Below are 19,569 nucleotides of genomic sequence, written 5' to 3' on the forward strand. Positions count from 1 at the left end.
TTTCTTGACCAGGATCAACATGAAAAGCATTTCAGATACTTAAAAGTTTGACTCTGTCTCAGAACTGACTCGAGGTAGGTGTGTTTATGCTTCGGAAGGAGCCAGCGCCTCCAGCAGCCTTGGACTCTGGAGTTTCTTAGGTGAGGGTCCTGTAGTCCATCAAGAAATGTCCTGGCGGGTGTGCTTAAGCTGTGGGAGCTCAGCCGCAGCTCCATCCTGGACCGTGGCCTGCAGCTGTCCCTGTGGGTGAGCTAGCCAGCTCTCACAGGCTCAGCACCCTAGAGGCCTGCTCTGAGTGGGGCACCTGTGGATCCCCCTCACCCAGGCAAAGGTAGATGCTCACCAGGAATCCGCAGGTGGTAACTAGGTGTTGGAAACCTCCCCGCCTGGCTTGAAGGAAGTGCAGCTTGGTTTTCAGGGGTCTCTGTTCCTGTCAGTGCCCATGTGAATACCGAGTCTCTTAATCCGCTCCCTGGGTCTTTATGGGTGGCCCCAGCACAGCTGCACAAGGCACCTGGAGTTGGGGAATTGTGAGACCCAAGGTGGGAGGGAGGCAAGGGGAAGAGCCCCCTGGGAGAGGGCTGGGCAGGAGCCTGCACCACAGGCAGGCCAGGCTGCTGTGGGGTGGTGGCACCAGGAATGTGTAGGGAGCCACAGGGGCTCCTGCACCCTCCACCACACCCAGGCTCTGCCACCCCAGGGACTCTCCCATGCCTGTGGGTTTCAGAGACCCCTGGGGCAGAGGGTTGCTTCCTAGGCCAGGGCAACCAGCACACAGTGGGGGTGGGGCGCATCAGGATCACTGTGGGCAGAGGAGCCAGCTTGGCCTGAGGACCACCATGCTGGTCGTCCCGTCACTGCTGCCTGTGGGGATGTCCCCAGGGCTCTGCCTGTGGCCAGCCCCCACAGGAGTGGTGTGTGGAACTGCCTCTGGCCTCTGACCTCTGGTGCTCCCGGAAGCAGACAGGGTTGTCGGAGGTTGTCCCCATCTTGGGAAGGGCAGGACCACACCCCAACTTCAACCCCATGCCAGGCTTAGTTGGCATCGCTGCAGGGCGGCTCTTTGCCATGCTGTCAGTCCTGCACTGCACCAAGAGCCCGTCCGGCTGCTCTCGAGGGGGCACTACAGGCCCTGGGGTGTGGTGTGGGCAGGGGGCTGGGGTGCTGCTTCATCCTCCAAGCAGGTCTGTGTGCAAAGGTTTGGAGAAGGGGACAGAGGTCCTTGGGCTTCAAGATGCGGCTTGCATGCTGCTGGCTTCCGCCTGTGTGCCAGACCTGGCTGTCCTTGGACAGTTAGTAATGATCATGGTTGTCATGAGCACCCCGCTGGCACCTTGGGAGGCTGGTTCGAATCCCTCAGAGATGATGTCTGACCACTCCGCTGGAGTTTGGTGCCCTGGGCCCACATTTGGCTATTTCACCAGTTTCTGCACAGGCTGGAACAGTCAGCCTTGGAGAGCATGGGCCCCTTGACAGCCGTGTCTGTAGAGAGGCAGCCTCCTCGTGGAGACGGACCAGGGCCGCAGGGCAGGTGGGTTCTGATCCAGGGCGGGTGGTCCTCTCTGGAGGCTGCCGCTGCTCAGAAGGTACCCTCTGCCTCGCTGCTGTCCTCACCCACGAAGAGGCTGGCTGCAGAGTTCACGAAGAGCAGAGCAGCCGGAGCAGCACGAGGGCCCTCTGGCCCCGTGGAGCCCACCCTGGTGGTCATCAGGCCTTGGGGAGGACACCGAGGCCTGTCTGCTGCACTGGCCAGTGAAGCGCAGCGGGCACGGGGCCTGGAGGAAGGATAGGTGGCAGTGGTCCGAGGAAGCCCAGGGTGTGTTCCAGTGCGGTCCTGTGGGCACCGAGATGAGCAGAGGTCTCTGCCAATGCGGAACACACGGACACAGGGATGTGGCCCGGGGATCGGCAGTGCCCCCTGCCCTGCCATTCTGTTCCACACGGTGTTCCCGGCATGAGTAGGCCCAGGCTTACCCTCCCAGGAGGGCTCCAGGCCTCCCACGTGGGCGGCCATCAGGAGCGTGTCTGCTTACCTCTGCACAGAGCGGAGCACATGTGCTCAGACCTCACGGGTGCTTCCAGGCCATCTGTTTAAAGGACTGCCCCATCTGCACGTCCACAAAAACGGAGTCCCATTTGGGTCACGCTATCACCACAGGGGTTTGTGATTTTAGCTGCTCTGAGACAGGGTTTAAAAAAAAAATTCATACACACACACACATATTTTTTAGTTATAGGTGGGCACAATATCTCTATTTCATTACTTTATTTTTATGTGGAGCTGAGGATTGAACCCAGTGCCTCACGCATGCTAGGCGAGCACTCTGTCACCGAGCCCCAGCCCCAGCCCCGGGACAGGGTGTTTTTGAGGTTTTAGTTTTCGTTTTCTCAGTGACTGATGGCATTGAATGCCCTTTCTTATTCTTAAGGACTGTTTGGATTTTCTTTTATGTGAAGTGCCTATTTTTTTCCCTTTTCCCCATGAGCAAACATTCCAAATACTGTGTGGCTGGGTTTGGTGCACACTGTGGCCCAGTTACTTGGGAGGCTGAGGCAAGAGGGTTGCTTGAGGAATTCGAGACCAGGCTGAGCCACACAGGGAGACCCTGCATCCAAAATAAAACCCAAGAAGAGCGCCTCAGTGGGCACACAGGGCTTGCAGAGGCCCAGCCATGGAACTGGAGGCCCTCTAACAGAGACAAGAAGGAGGCAGAGGAAGATATTTTAAGAAATAATGTCTGAACATTTTTCAGATATGATGAAAAATATGAAAGTATAAACATAAGAAGCTCAAGAAATCCCAGCATAAGAGAAGGAAGAAAACTAACAGGAACACCAGAATGTCCATGGAACATGATGTTCTCTGACCACCCTGGCACTGTCCCCTAGCTGAGCTTTTGGGGACACTTCATATCTGACCCGTAACAGAGTCCCATTGAGCCTGTCAGGGACTCGCTCTGAGAAACATCATCAGGCCAGTGTCATGCAGACATCATAGAGTGCACCGACCAAGATGGCTATGGTGGCACAGGTGAGGTGATCCATGGACCACCAGGACGGTGGTGACCAAACTGTGGTGGCGGTGGTCTGCGTGACGACGTGATGTAAACAGAAGACAGGCTGGGATGGGCCAGAGCAGTGTGCTCTAAACCTTGAGCAGCTTGTCAAGTAAGACAAGCAGGGAGCTCCGTCGTCATGCCAACATTGGAAATGAGATGGGATCATCAACACACCCAACCATGCAGCGTGGTGACCCTGGAACATCCTAATTCATGTTCCACACCAGAGCGGTCTGGAGAGTACACGGACGCATCCGAGATGCCCCCACACGCCTCACCCAGCACAGGGACTGAGCCTCGAACCAGGGGTGCAGCTCCATCTGGACCTGTCCACAGACTGCCTCATGACTGCTGACCAGCAGCACTGAGAGTCACACTCCTGTTCCCGAATGGCAGCTAAGCCAAGCCGAGGGTGGGTTCCGCTCTGAGCAGACAGCAGGCTCCCTGTGCCAGCTAGCCACCAGGCCAGGAGGGGCAGAGCACAGCACCACGCTGCCCTGACAGCTGGGTCAGAGCTGAGCACAAACAGTGCATGGTGTTTGTGTTGCACGAGCGTCCTCACAGTGGAGATTCTAAGTCTAGACCCTGGAAAGAAAGATCTCCACTTTACAAACCTCAGCAAGAAGCAAAACAGACCTTTCTGTGAACGCTGTTGCTGGTCTGCTCTGGGACCTGGTATGATGGCTGCTGTTGCTGAGCTGCTGGGGACGTGGTGTGATGGCCGCTGTTGCTGAGATCCAGGGGACCTGGTGTGATGGCCGCTGTTGCTGAGCTGCTCTGGGACCTGGTGTGATGGTTACTGTTGCTGAGCTGCTGGGGACGTGGTGTGATGGCCGCTGTTGCTGAGATCCAGGGGACCTGGTGTGATGGCCGCTGTTGCTGAGCTGCTCTGGGACCTGGTGTGATGGTTACTGTTGCTGAGCTGCTGGGGACGTGGTGTGATGGCCGCTGTTGCTGAGCTGCTCTGGGACCTGGTGTGATGGCCACTGTTGCTGGTCTGCTCTGGGACGTGGTGTGATGGCTGCTGTTGCTGAGCTGCTGGGGACGTGGTGTGATGGCCGCTGTTGCTGAGCTGCTGGGGACGTGGTGTGATGGCCACTGTTGCTGAGCTGCTCTGGGACGTGGTGTGATGGCCACTGTTGCTGAGCTGCTGGGGACGTGGTGTGATGGCCGCTGTTGCTGAGATCCAGGGGACCTGGTGTGATGGCCCCTGTTGCTGAGCTGCAAGGGACGTGGTGTGATGGTCGCTGTTGCTGAGCTGCTGGGGATGTGGTGTGATGGTTGTTGTTGCTGAGCTGCTCTGGGACCTGGTGTGATGGCCACTGTTGCTGAGCTGCTGGGGACGTGGTGTGATGGCCGCTGTTGCTGAGCTGCTCGGGACCTGGTGTGATGACCACTGTTACTGAGCTGCTCTGGGACCTGGTGTGATGGTTGCTGTTGCTGAGCTGCTCTGGGACCTGGTGTGATGGCCGCTGTTGCTGAGCTGCTCTGGGACCTGGTGTGATGGCCGCTGTTGCTGAGCTGCTCTGGGACCTGGTGTGATGGCCGCTGTTGCTGAGCTGCTCTGGGACCTGGTGTGATGGTTACTGTTGCTGAGCTGCTGGGGACGTGGTGTGATGGCCGCTGTTGCTGAGATCCAGGGGACCTGGTGTGATGGCCGCTGTTGCTGAGCTGCTCTGGGACCTGGTGTGATGGCAACTGTGGCTGAGCTGCTCTGGGACCTAGTGTGATGGCAACTGTGGCTGAGCTGCTGGGGACGTGGTGTGATGGCCGCTGTTGCTGAGCTGCTCGGGACCTGGTGTGATGACCACTGTTACTGAGCTGCTCTGGGACCTGGTGTGATGGTTGCTGTTGCTGAGCTGCTCTGGGACCTGGTGTGATGGCCGCTGTTGCTGAGCTGCTCTGGGACCTGGTGTGATGGCAACTGTGGCTGAGCTGCTCTGGGACGTGGTGTGATGGCCGCTGTTGCTGAGCTGCTCGGGACCTGGTGTGATGACCCTGTGGCTGAGCTGCTCTGGGACCTGGTGTGATGACCCTGTGGCTGAGCTGCTCTGGGACCTGGTGTGATGGCCGTTGTTGCTGAACTCCTGGGGACGTGGTGTGATGGCCCCTGTGGCTGAGCTGCTGGGGACGTGGTGTGATGGCCGCTGTTGCTGAGCTGCTCTGGGACGTGGTGTGAAGGCCGCTGTTGCTGAGCTGCTCTGGGACCTGGCGTGATGGCCACTGTTGCTGAGCTCCTGGGGACGTGGTGTGATGGACACTTTGGCTGAGCTGCTCTGGGACCTGGTGTGAAGGCCGTTGTTGCTGAACTCCTGGGGACGTGTTGTGATGGACACTTTGGCTGAGCTCCTGGGGACGTGGTGTGATGGCCGCTGTTGCTGAGCTCCTGGGGACGTGGTGTGATGGCCACTGTTGCTGAGTTTCTGGGGACGAGGTGTGATGGCCACTTTTGCTGAGCTCCTGGGGGCCTTGTGTGATGGTCACTGTTGCTGAGCTCCTGGGGACCTGGTGTGATGGCCACTGTTGCTGAGCTGCTCTGGGACCTGGTGTGATGGCCACTGTTGCTGAGCTGCTCTGGGACCTGGTGTGATGCCCCCTGTTGCTGAGCTGCTCTGGGACCTGGTGTGATGGCCACTGTTGCTGAGCTGCTCTGGGACCTGGTGTGATGGCCACTGTTGCTGAGCTGCTCTGGGACCTGGTGTGATGCCCCCTGTTGCTGAGCTGCTCTGGGACCTGGTGTGATGCCCCCTGTTGCTGAGCTGCTCTGGGACCTGGTGTGATGGCCGCTGTTGCTGAGCTGCTCTGGGACCTGGTGTGATGGCCACTGTTGCTGAGCTGCTCTGGGACCTGGTGTGATGCCCCCTGTTGCTGAGCTCCTGGGAACGTGGTGTGATGACCCTGTGGCTGACCTCCTGGGGACGTGGTGTGATGACCCTGTTGCTGAGCTCCTGGGGACGTGGTGTGATGCCCCCTGTTGCTGAGCTCCTGGGAACGTGGTGTGATGACCCTGTGGCTGACCTCCTGGGGACGTGGTGTGATGACCCTGTTGCTGAGCTCCTGGGAACGTGGTGTGATGACCCTGTGGCTGACCTCCTGGGGACGTGGTGTGATGACCCTGTGGCTGACCTCCTGGGGACGTGGTGTGATGCCCCCTGTTGCTGAGCTCCTGGGAACGTGGTGTGATGACCCTGTGGCTGACCTCCTGGGGACGTGGTGTGATGACCCTGTGGCTGACCTCCTGGGGACGTGGTGTGATGACCCTGTTGCTGAGCTCCTGGGAACGTGGTGTGATGACCCTGTGGCTGACCTCCTGGGGACGTGGTGTGATGACCCTGTTGCTGAGCTCCTGGGGACGTGGTGTGATGCCCCCTGTTGCTGAGCTCCTGGGAACGTGGTGTGATGACCCTGTGGCTGACCTCCTGGGGACGTGGTGTGATGACCCTGTTGCTGAGCTCCTGGGGATGTGGTGTGATGGACACTGTTGCTGAGCTCCTGGGAACGTGGTGTGATGGCTGCTGTGGCTGAGCTCCTGGGGACGTGGAAAGCGTCCCTCCTCTGTGTTCTTTCAGTCTCTCCAATCTCACGGGCCTGTCCGGGGCAGGACCCTCCAGCAACACCTCTCCTTTCTGCAGGTTGTTCCCCTCTGCTTTGTCTCCCTTCCCTCCCAGGTTTTTCTCTTTTTTTTTCTTTTCTTTCTTTTTGCCTCTTTTTACTTTCCTTTTTTCTCTTTTTATTTTTATTCCTTCTCCTAATTCCATTTAGTATAATGTGATTAATACCAACACCTAGTCTTCTCAGCCCATTCTGTACTCCACCTTCTCGCTGCAAGTGGCAGCAGGCATTAGTGATGGCTTCTGAGGAGGTGTGCCTCTGTTTTGCTCTTACACGACCACTGTTCGCTGCCACTCTCCTCTCAGAGCGGCACAGTGGTGGAACTTAGCGCTTTGATTGTGCTAACCAGATGTGTTGAAGCTGATACACCCCAGCTCCAGGCTCAAAGATGATGTTCAATGAAAGACCCTCACATAAAAACAAAAGGACTCCATCATGCAGATGTGAAAATATAGGACCTCAGAAAACACAAGGAGACAGGCCAGTAGCTGCCTCCCAGAGTTCACCTGGGAACTGAATCCACGAAATCAGAGTGGATGAGATCTCAAGACCCAAAGAGTTGACTGTGACACGATTGATTAATTAAAGGAAGATCTAAAAAATGGACTACGGCAGAAAATGCAGACTGTGACAGAGCACCTCAGTAAGGAGGCGTCCTGAAAAAGAACCCCACAGAAACCTCAGAGATGAAAGACTCAATAAGTCCAATAGAATGTTCAGTTGAAAGTCTCTCCAATAGATCAGGTGAGGCAGAGATCAGAACCCCAGAACGTGAAGACACGGTGACAGCCTTGGATATCAGACCATACTAAATAAAAAATAATAAACTGGGAGCAGAATGTGCAAGAATTCATACAACATTAAGAGACCAAATCTGAGATTCCTTGGCCTTGAGGAAAGAATAGAGACACAGGCCGTTGGCACTGACGACCTGTTCAGTGAAACAGCAGCAGAAAATATTCCGAATCTTGGAAATAAATGAGCATCCAGATACCAGGGACATTTAGAACCCCAAATAGACAACTCCAAAAAAGGACCTTTCCACAGCCTGCTGTCCCCTCACAGGGTCCCAACAAGGAGCTTCCAGGGGCAGTGGGACCTCAACTGGGCAGGTTCTTGGCTTGTACCAAGAAAAAATTTCAGGACATGTTGAAAACAAGGCCCAAGGAAGGATTCATTAAAGGGCAGCGATGCGAGGTCTGTAAACCCGGAGGCAGGGCATGCGCCAGCCTCTTGGAGAGGGCGGAGAGTGGTGCCGCCCGGGTGCGCTCACTGCTCGTAGGTCGGGCCTTCCTGTGGAGAAGAGTGCCTGCTCTCAGACCGGCTTTAGTGACAATTGGACCCCAGGCATTTGCTGTTTTGGGTCCAGAGGATTCTTCTTGGTCAGGCAGAACAGCAGTGAGTCAGCCGTAGGCACGTGGTGTAAGTCTTTGAATCTGCTGACATTTATTTATTTATTTTTAATGTTTTTTTAGTTGTCGATGGACCTTTCTTTTATTTATTTGCATGTGGTGCTGAGAATTGAACCCAGGGCTTCACACATGCTAGGCCAGCGCTGTCAGCCCCAGCCCCAGCCCTCTGCTGACATTTAAATTGACTGTGGTTTTGTTCTAATCTGTTACAGGAATATGCTGGAGACTGTGTTCATCTAAATAAAGAGACAAGTATGGCTGGTCTTGCTCACAGATCCAGGGCCCCACCCAGTAAGGGTCTCTTTTTCTCTCTTCCTGAGCATCCATCTATCTTAATATTAAAATACCAAATATACAGAATATAGATAGAATTTTAAAACTTCCAGAGAAATTTCAGGTCACATAGAGGTAAATCAATTAGAATAACAACTGATTTCTCAACAGAAAACCTAAAATCCAGGAAGCCTTGGAATGATGCAAATTTGAGCCCTGAAAGAATGTAATTGTCAATTATTGCTATATCCATGAAAATTATCCTTCAAAATCAAATAAGAAATAAAAACCTTCAAAAATAAGCAAAGTAGGGGGCTGGGGATGTGGCTCAAGCGGTAGCGCTCGCCTGGCATGCGTGCGGCCCGGGTTCGATCCTCAGCACCACATACCAACAAAGATGTTGTGTCTGCTGAGAACTAAAAAAAAATAAATAAATATTTTTTTAAAAAATAAGCAAAGTATTAAAGGATTCAGTCAGGTGTGGTGGTGCACACCTGTGATCCCAGCAGCACGGGAGGCTGAGACAGGAGGATCCAGAGTTCAAAGCCAGCCTCAACAACAGTTGCTCTAAGCAACTCAGTGAGACCCTGTCTCTAATAAAAAATACAAAATTGGGCTGGGGATGTGGCTCAGTGGTTGAGTGCCCCTGAGTTCAATCCCTGGTACCCCCACCCCCACCCCCCAAAAAAGGATTCATGATTACTAAGAGCACTGTGGAAGATAAAAACAGATAAAAACAGAGGTCAAAAAAGAACGAGTCCCATTAGGAGAGTAGTTAAGCAAATAAGAATTAGGATGAGATCAAATGTTAGCAATGAATCACAATGGCAGGAGGTAATGAATACCCCTCTATGATGACACTAAGGGTAAATATTCTCAATTCACGAATTAAAAGACATAGGCTAGTTGATTGGGTTAAAAAACAAGACCAAACTGTATTTCCTGTAAGAAACACACCTCACCAGCAAAGACATCCTCAAACTGAAAGTGAAAGGGTTGAACAAGACATTCTGTTCTAATGGGATCTGACAGAAAGCAGAGTAGCTATTCTCATATCCAAGACATTAGATTTCAAGCCAAAAGTGATCAAGAGACAAAGAAGGTAGTTACATGTTTGTTAAGGTGAGACTGCAATAAATCACCAAGTGGATCTTAAAGCAAGAGACGGAAACATTATTCACCAGTTGGTGGTCCGGATCCACAGGCTGGCAGGCCAAAGGGCAGGCTGCAAGTCTACACCCTTCGACCCCCTCCCGGGGTTCAAATACACCTTTTATAGTCCAAAACCATATTAAAGCCTAAGTGGCTGTTGCTATGACCAAATGTTATGAGATCTGAAATCATAAGTAGAAAAGGAAGTGGGCCAATACATCCCTAGTTGAGTATAGGTTAAAGAATGGTTACTAAAGTCTAGATAATCAATCTCTGACAGGGTACATCGTCCAAGAAAAATGGGAACCAAAGAGAAAAGCACTTTTATGTTGTATAAGAATTGCGATTTTGTGTTGCCAAACATGCTATGCTAAGCAACAGTTGATGGGTGCAGAGGTGGGCTTTCCATGGGAGAAGCATTTCTTATATGACGTGGAGTCTCAGGGCAAAACGGAGTCTGTTTGGTCACTGCCCATACAGCCTGGCCCATAACACATTGGTAAAGGAAACATGCCCAAAAGAAGACATAATGATAGTAAATGTTTACGCCCCAAATGTCAGTACATTTGATTTAATGCAACAAACCCTATTCCACATCAAGGCTCAGTTACATCCAGATATAATATACTGAGTGATTTTGACACACCTCTTTCAACAGTAGTGGTCATGCAGACATAAAATGAGCAGACACTTCAGACCTAAAACACACTACAAATTAAATGGACTTAAAAGATATCAAAGGAACATTTCATCCAACAACAATTAAATATTCTTTCTTCTTAGATGCTCATGGAACTTTCTCCAAATGGAGCACATTATAGGCTACAAAGCAAGTTTTAGCAAATACAAAAAAAGAGTTGATATAATTCCTTCACATTATCAGATCATCTCAACATCAAGAAAAACTATAAAACAGAGGATATTGTACATTACACTTTGGAACTATGAATGGGTCATCAAAGGAATCAGGGAAGAATTTTTAAAATCTTTGTAATCAAACAAAAATAGAAGTACAACATACCAGAATCTCTGGAAACCCATGAAGGTGATTCCCAAAAGAAGTTTAGCTATGAGTGCCTACATTAAAAAGTTCAGAAAGATCCAAATAACCTAATGATGCACCCCAACATCTTATAGAAAGTTGTAGAAGGAAGGAAATAATTAAGATCAGACCCAAAATTAATAAAATATAAGATTTTTAGAAGTACAAAATAACACCATTTGTGTTCAATGTGTCATGTATAACTGTCATGTATAACTAATTAGAACAAATTAAAACAAAAAAAAGTACAAAGGATCAGCATAACAAATTGTCTCTTGGAAGAGATAAACAAATTTGATAAAACTTTAGCCAAAGTAAAGAAAAGAAAGAAAGAAAAAGATCCAAATTAATAAAATTGGAGATAAAAAAGGAGATATCACAACAGACATTACAGAAATCCAGAGGATCATCAGGTACTTTTTGAAAATGTATTCCAATAAATTGAAAAATCTTTAAGAAAATCTAAACTTCTAGGCACATACAACCTACCAATATTTAACGAAGATGATAATAGAAGACCTAAACAGACTAGCAACAAACAATGAGATTGACAGAGAAATAAAAGCCTTCAACAAAGAAAATCCCAGGACCAGATGGATTTTCAGCTGAGTTCTACAGCACTTTAAAGAATAACTCTTTCCAACGTTCCTCAAACCATTCCATGAAATAGAGAATACTTCAAAATCCATTCTATAAAGCCAGTTTGACCTTAATAGCAAGACTGGATACGGACACAACCAGGAAAGAACACTGTAGGCCAATATCCCTGAAGAACATAGATTTTAAAATGCTTGATAAAATGTTAATAAATAACATTCCACAGCACATCAGAACATTACTCATGATCAAGTTGGTTTCACTCCAGGGATGCAAGGATGTTCAACATTCACAAGTCAATAAGTATGATATATCACCTAAGAAGAAACAGGACAGAAACCATATGATCATCTCAATAGGTGCAGAAAAAAACTTTGACAAAATCCAGCACCTATTTATGTCAAAAAAAAAAAAAAAAAAAAAAACTAAAGAAACTGGGGATAGATGAAACTTACTTCCACATCAGAAGTCATAAACGATGAACCGAAAACCAACATCATTCTGAATGAGGAAAAACTAAAATCAGGAACAAGACAAGGATGTCCACTCTCACCACTCCTATTTAATTGCAGTGCTTGAAACTATAGCCACAGCATTTAGGCAAGAGGAGGAAATAAAGGGATTCAGATAGAAAAAGAAGTCAGACCAGCATCGTTTGCAGATGGTATGATCCTATACTTAGAAGATCCAAAAGTTCCACCACAAGATGTCTAGAGCTAATAACAAATTCAGAAAAGTAGGATAAAGAAAATCAATGCACATGGGGCTGGATTGTGGCTCAGTGGTACAGCACTTGCCTAGCATATGTGAGGCACTGGGTTTGTTTCTCAGCACCATGTATAAAAAAACGAATAAAAAGGGTTCATCAGCGTCTAAAAATTAAAAAAAAAAAAGAAAATCGACACACATTCAAAAATCAATAGCTTTTTAATATACTGATAATGAATCCACTGAAAGAAATAAGGAAAAACACTCCAATAACCTCCAAAACCCCCACCTAGGAATAAATCTGACCAAGGAAGAAAGAAAATTGAAAAAATAAATAAAAGAAGACATTTAGAAGATGAAAAGATCTCCCATGTTCTTGGGTAGTCACAGACAATATTGTTAAAACAACCATATTATCAAAAGTAACCTATGGAATCAATGTGATTCCCCATCAAAATCCCAACAGCCCTTAAATTCACATGGGAGTATGAAAGACCCAGAACAGTCAAAGTAAATCTGAGCAAAAATAGCCAGCGGTGGCGTCCTAATGCCTGACTTCACATTATAATACAGAGCTACAGCCACAGGAGCCAGTGGGCAGGCGTGGTGGCTCACCGTCATCCCAGCAGCCAGGGAGGCTGAGACAGGAGGGCTGAAGTTCAAAGCCAGCCTCGGCAACAGTGAGGTGCTAAGCAGTGAGACCCTGTCTCCAAATAAAACACAAAAAATAGGGGTGGGGATGTGGCTCAGAGGGCTAGTGCCCCTGAGTTCAACACCCCCCCCCAAAAAAAAGCGAATGAATGGCATTGGCATGAAAGCAGACGAGAAGACCAGTGGAGGAGGACGGGAGGCACAGACACAGCCATCTGGTCCCGGCCTGAGATGCCAAAAACACACATTAGAGGGGAAAAAGGCCTTCAACACATGGTGCTGGGAAAACTGGTCGTCCATTCTACCACGCGGCCTGCGCAGTGGTTTCATTAATGAGGTTCTGGCATTAAGTTAGTTAGAAGAGATCAAAATAAAACACACAGACAGTACCTTATTTTACATTGCTAGGTCCGAGACGGCTCGCCTCCCTGGTTCCCGCCTCTAGCCGCCCAGCAGGGCAGCGAGGATTACTCTGGGCTAGCAGGAGAGAGAGAGAGCGAACACGCCGGGGAGTAGCCTTTTATTTGGGGGACAAGAGATTCAGGGGAGAATTCCATCCAATGAAGGTTGAGGGGGGGCTGCACTCCAAGGTCAGGGTCAGTGATTGGGTCTCCGGGGTCAGTGGTCACGCACACCCCCACACGGATGGGCTCTCTCATCAGGAAAGGGTCGGGATAGCTCCGACACAGCCAGAGCGCCTCAGGCCCTTAACGGGAGTCACCCAATCACGTGTCAGAATGGCTCCCCACAGTCCATACGTAGAGGACTGAAAGCAGATCTGTAGCTCTCACACTGCATGAGAATCAACCCCAAAGAGATCAAAGACTTAGGAACCAGACCAGAGACTGTAACTCCTAGAAGAAACCCTGCGGTCAATACTCCCACACACATCAGACTTCCTCAGTAAAGCCCTGACAACTCAGGAAATGATACTAAGAATTAATAGTGGGGTGGCATCAAATTAAAAAGCTTTTGTACAGCAAAGAGAGAGCCTACAGAATGGGAGAAGATCTTTCCCAACTACTCTTCTGACAGAAGATTAATGTCCAGAGTATATAAAGTACTTTAAAAACTGAACACCAAAAAAAGCCCAAATAATCCCATCAATAAATGGGCAAATGAACTAAGCAGACATTTCTCAAAAGAAGTACAATTGGCCATCAAATATAAGTATATTCATACTATTTATATTTTTATTTATATATGCTGAACATCTTTAGCAATCAGGGAAATGCAAATCAAAACTACACCGAGGTTTCATCTCATTCCAGCTAGAACAACAGCCATCAAGAACACAGGTAACGTTACACGCTGGAGAGGACGTGGGGGGGTAACACTTTCACACTCCTGGTGGGATCGTAAATTAGTACAACTACTGTGGAAGTCAATATGGAGGTTCCTTGAAAAAAAGACTAGAAAAAAGACTAGAAATGGAGCCCCCTATGACCCAGGTATACGACTCTTTGGTATTTACCCTGAAGAATCAAAGTCATTGTGCTGTAGCCGCACAGGCACACCCATGTGTGCAGCAGCAGGATGCACAGCAGCCCACTGTGGGGCCACCCAGGCATCTGTCAGTGGGTGTGGATAAGGAAAGTGGGGTACACACACAGTGGAGTTCATGAAGGCATAAAGAACAAAATCACATCATTTGCAGGAAAATGAATGGAACTGGAGAGCGCCAGGTTAAACAAACAGTCCTGACTCAGAAAGCCCAGAAGTCAGGGGTCGGTATGTTCGCTCTCATACGTAGAGGTCACCGTGGGAAAGAGACCACTTGTGACAATGGGAGGGCGGCCCGTGGAGTAGAGGACAGGGAGGACAAGAGAGGGAGTTAAATTGATCACGTACAGATGTCACAAAGAGTGTCACTATTAGGTACAATATTATGCACCAATAAATTTTTTTAAAAAATACCCAGCCCAAGGGAAGGCAGAGAGATATCAAAGGAGAAACCCAAAACAAACAGAAAACAAGCAGCACTGTGGAGACTAGGCCGACCGCATCAATGACCACATTAAATGTCAGTGTCCTAGGCAGGGCTGCCAGACCTAGTGAGTAAGCAAGACCAAACATGCTGCCTACGAGAAGCCCGTTTTATTTATTTATCTTTCTTACGGGGGTTGGACCCAGGGGCACTCTACCACTGAGTTACATACACCCCCAGCTCTTTTTACTTTGACATTCACTAAGTTAGTGAGGTTGGCCTCAAATCTGGGATCCTCCTGCCTCAGCCCTCAGGGCACTGTGATGTACCCACATGCCCAGCTAAGAAAGCCATTTTAAGTACAAAGACATCATATGTGAAAAATAGAAAGTGGAAAAGTGATACACAATGTTAACAACTCAAGAAAGCCGGGGTGACTATCTTGATATCAGGAAAATCGATTGGGGAGAGAGAATATTCCCAGTGAGTAGACGGAGTCTTTTCACAGATGTAAAAGAATCAGCTCTAACAGGAGCTGGGATGGCCCTCATGTTTTGGGCGCAGAGAGGAGGTCCAGTCCACAGCAAGCCAGACCTGACAGACGCACCGGGCAGCAGTCAGGCCCACAAGCTCAGGAGGGGCACGCAGAGCGTCTGCGAGGCAGAGAGGCCTGAAGAATGCTTCACCCTGCTGGCCTGGTGAGGGGACAGACCTGCCACCCCCAGCCGCAGAGTAGTATCATGGGCCATCAGACAATTTAAATTTAAATATCATACTTTGAAATCATGGGTCCATGAAGAAATCAGAAGGGTATTAGAAGGTACTTTCAACTGAGGTGAAAGCCCCAAATATCCAAATGTATGATAGTTGTGTGGTAAGCTGAAGAACGGCTGACGCAGCATCAGCGGGAAGATCGTCCGCCTGCCGCCTCCAGCAGAATCCAAGGCTTGGCTGGGCGTGGCACAGGTTGGCAAGCTGACTGGGGGAGGCTGAGGCAGGAGGATCTCAGATTCAAGGCCAGCCGGGCGGCTGAGGGCTGGGGGTGTGATGCAGCTCCAGAACAAGAGGCCTGGAAAGCCAGAGAAAATGTCTGGATTTTGTTTTAGGGACAGTGAAGGGCCCCGCAGGTCTTAAGTAGGATGTGAAGAGTTTTTTTTTTTTTTAAAGAGAGAGTGAGAGAGGGGAGAGAGAGAGAGAGAGAGAGAGAGAGAGAGAGAATTTTTAATATTTATTTTTTAGTTCTCGGCGGACACAACATCTTTGTTGGTAGTGAAGAGTTCTTGATAACTTTTCAATAGATGCTTCCTGGAAAACGGGGCTCATGAGAATTGGAGTTAACACCTACTGCAAAAAACCCAGCAGGAGATGACAGTGGCCAAGTGTGGCATGGGACCCCTGGAGCGTGGCTGGGACCGCTCATCCTGAGCAGGGGTCCAGCTGACTTTAGGAAGTCTTTAGGGAAGGCAGGTGCCTTCCTTAAAAAGACAGAAGCCAAGCACTTGCTGGGGACTCTTCTCAGGCAGACCAGAGGCCAACAGCTCTGTGGTCAGCTGCCTCCCCTCCTGCTTCCTGCTGTTCCCAGTCAGAACCAGCACCCCCCAGGGTCCACTGGTTGCCACCAAGAAGACCCTCTTTCTCCAGACACCTGATGCCTGGAGGGCTCTGTGCCTTGTTCGGGAGCTTCTGGGTGGCAGGCAGCACCACGTTCACAGAGGGGCGATTAAGAGGCTTAATTTCATAAGCAAATGCAACCTTTCCACATCCGAGAGGATGCTTTAATCTTACTGTTTTCTTAAATTTCATCAAACAACGTCCAAGGGTGCCATGAATCCAAAGATGTAAAACAGGAGCTGAGCCATGTTTGCCAAGGCCCAGGGATTAAACAACCGCATTCAGAGGGATTTTTGCCATAAGTACTTCTTATTGGTTTTCACGAGGTGGTTTAAGGTGCAAGAGAAAGCAAACAGAGAGATGGAAGTGGCGTCAGGAGGGATTAACGTGGAAGCCCACAAAGCAGGGCAGATTAAAGGCCCAGCTGTTAAGAGAACAGACAACTTGGCTTTCTGGGAAGCCACCAAGCTGTGCCAGGCAGTCTCCTGGAGAGTTGGGGACAGAGGTCCCAAGCTGTCCTGGCAGGTGGCCCTCGAGGTTCTCAGGGCCTAGGGACACATGCTGCGTCCCACCTGGGTGGCCACTTCTTTCCCCCAGGGAGTTGCTGGCTTCTGCCTCTTGTGGTCCCTGGGATACCACTGAGTTGGGGCGTCCCCCCACAGCTCTGGCTCCACCTTGACACCCCCAGGACCTCCTCCTAACCCTGGCCAGTGCCACGGGGGAACTGCCCAGGTGTACAGGAAGGATGGGAAGTTTTCCCGTGAGGCATGTACCCTTCCTCTGTTGTGGCTCACACACAGGACGAAGGGACAGGCTCTGCCCTGCCAGGCACTTCTGACTCTGACCCAGGGTCCCCCTGTGCGGCTCCTGGAAGCCTGCCGTTCTCAGGCACAACAGCTGGGCTGCTCCCCTGTCAGAGGGGCCAGGGTGAGAACAGTGGCCCCCGCCAAGTGCAGGTGGAAACACAGGACCCTCATTCACGCTGATGGCAAGCGGGAGGCTGCAGCCCTCTGCCAAGCCAAGGGCAGCTTCCCGGGAACACACTTCTCAATCCAGAAGCCAAGCCTGGGCTTCATTCATCCCAGGGCCACTGAAATTCACGTGATCCTGCCCATGGTGTCTAGAGCAGTCTTATCTATGTCCTTGACAAACTGGTCAGTCCCCACTGGTGCCATCAGCAGGACAAGGCAATGACCTGCTTATGAACACCGCCCATGGGGGGTCTCAAGGCATCCAGGGTGGGCCACACCAGGCTTAAAAGGCCACAGTGGAATGGCTCCTTATGTCACCTTACCAAGATAAGACTCCACCACAAGGCGGCAAGGCGGGGAGTGGCCTTGAGGGGTCTGGCTGGAGGCAGGCGGGAGGGGTGACGGGCACATTCCCTTAGAGGAACTCCGTGGGTAACTGTGCACGCATTTGTGCAGGCTCCACTGGGTACAGATTTCACTGTGAGGGCAGCCTTCAAGGCAGGAGGAAGGGCCTTCTCCTTCTGAGAGACTGTCTCTGCCATGCCCCCAAATTCCCATGTCCTCATCGCTAACCCTGTGACTGCCACCAGACCCGGTACCAGGGAGCTTGCAGAGGGGACTATACTGAGGGTTTTGGGGTACAGAGGTCATCCTGGGTTATCTGGGTAAGTCCTGCACAGTGGGCAGGGGACAGAGGGTAAGAAGGCCAGGTGGTGGTGGACACAGAGGTGGCAGAGTCTGGAAGACACTACTGACCTGCGCGCAGAGGGAAGTCCAGGAATGGCGCCCCCAGCACATTCTGGCAAAGGCCAGAAGGGATTCTCCCTGGAGCCTCCCAGGGACCAGCCCCCGCACCCTCAATGTGAACCCAGGAGGGCCAACTTCAGCCTCGGACTTCCAGGGTTGGAATAGGTGCGTGGCGTCTTAAAGCATTTTGTGGTGACATGCCACCCCAGCAGTAGGAAACCCACATACTATGAATCTGTTATCATTTCAAAACAAGAGTTTTGAAAAGCAGGCCAGTTCAGGGTGGAGGCCTGCCCCCTAGCAGGCGGGCGGGGCAGGAGGGAGGTCCTCCTCCCAGCCCCGGCCAGGCTTTCCCTGCAGCCCATTTTCCTCTACACTGCCCTGTGATCAGACTGCACAAAGGAGAAACGGGCTCACGTCCTGCCATACTGCCCACGGTCACGCTGGCCAGGGCTGGGAGCTGCGCAGGCTTCTGCACCTGTTCCCAGCGCCCTCCAAGCTCCCCTGCCGCGGCATGGTGCAGTGTGTCCAGGCGTGCTCCTCTCCCCTCCCCAGGGCGGCCGAGAGCCTGGGAACAGAGGACCAGCTCTGCAGCCCCATGGCAGGAGCACAGGAGGCCACCCACTTGCCCCCAACACACCATCTACCTGAACTTCTGCCTGGGTGCAAGGCACTCACGGAAGTTAAGGGCAGTTTGTGCCCCTTCACCCAGAACTACCCTCCTTCGGGTTTTCTGTAATCCCTCACGGACTGGGGAATAAGTCTTTTCTTGACACATTTGCAGTTTCTTTGAGCAACCTGGAATCAGTGGATCCCATGAATGTCCCCTCCCCATATCTGGGGGCCCCAGGCTGAAGTCCCTGAGTGGCTGGCCAACCCTCTCCCCAAGAGGAGCCTGTCATGATCTGCTATGCATGTGACTGACACCCTCTCAAGGCAGCAGCATGTGGGGCCACCCTGGGTGGCTGTGGAAGGCACAGTCAGTCCCTCTCATTTGCCAGGAAGCCACACTTTATCATTCATCTACTATTCCTGGGAAGTCTGGGACTGGCCACCGTGAACTGCTCCCCATCCTTGTGTTGTTTTAGCCAACAATTCCTTTTCTGAACACTTCTCATGTGTTACAATGTGACAATTTCAGACCCTCCCTGCCTGGAGAGGCAGATGAACTCTCCACAGTCTAGACAAAGGATTCCAGACATTCGCTGCCATTGCAAGCTGACTTTCAAGACATGGCCGCGGTCAAGCCAGTGTACTTTTCTGCCTCAGGGTCTTCAATTTTTTTTTTCTTGGTAATGCTGGGACTCAAACCCAGGGCTTCTTCCATGCTAGGCAAGGGTTCTATGCTGAGCTACATCCCCAGCCCTGTTTTATTCATATTTTGAAATTAATTATGTTTTCTATGCTGGTTTCCCTGGTGAACCAGAGTAATTTTGTTGTTGGGAAGAATTTCTCAAACAAATCCCAAATTCCCTGGTAGGAGAACTGAGCAAATTCTCAAACAACCCTTAAAAGTATGTAAAGCCCCCAGTCTGGGATTTCTAGAGCAGCAACCTGTAATCCGGAGAGCAGAGGATAAATATGAAGAGCCTGCCCTCCAGGGAGGGCACAAGGCTGTTCAAATGTCACGAACATGAATAGAAGCCATCTCCGCACAGGGTGTCTCGAGGAGAGAAAGGTTACATTTGTTAGCGTTTTGGCGTTTCCAAAGTCAGGTACAGCGGGTCTCCACAAAGCCCCAGAGGCCCGCAGGTTTCCCCAATTCCCAGCGATTCAAACTTGACAGCCCGCAGCACTGGCAAGGCGA

Source organism: Spermophilus citellus (genome assembly GCF_964194105.1).
Source record: "Spermophilus citellus genome assembly, chromosome: 1".
In the NCBI taxonomy this organism is placed as follows: Eukaryota; Metazoa; Chordata; class Mammalia; order Rodentia; family Sciuridae; genus Spermophilus; species Spermophilus citellus.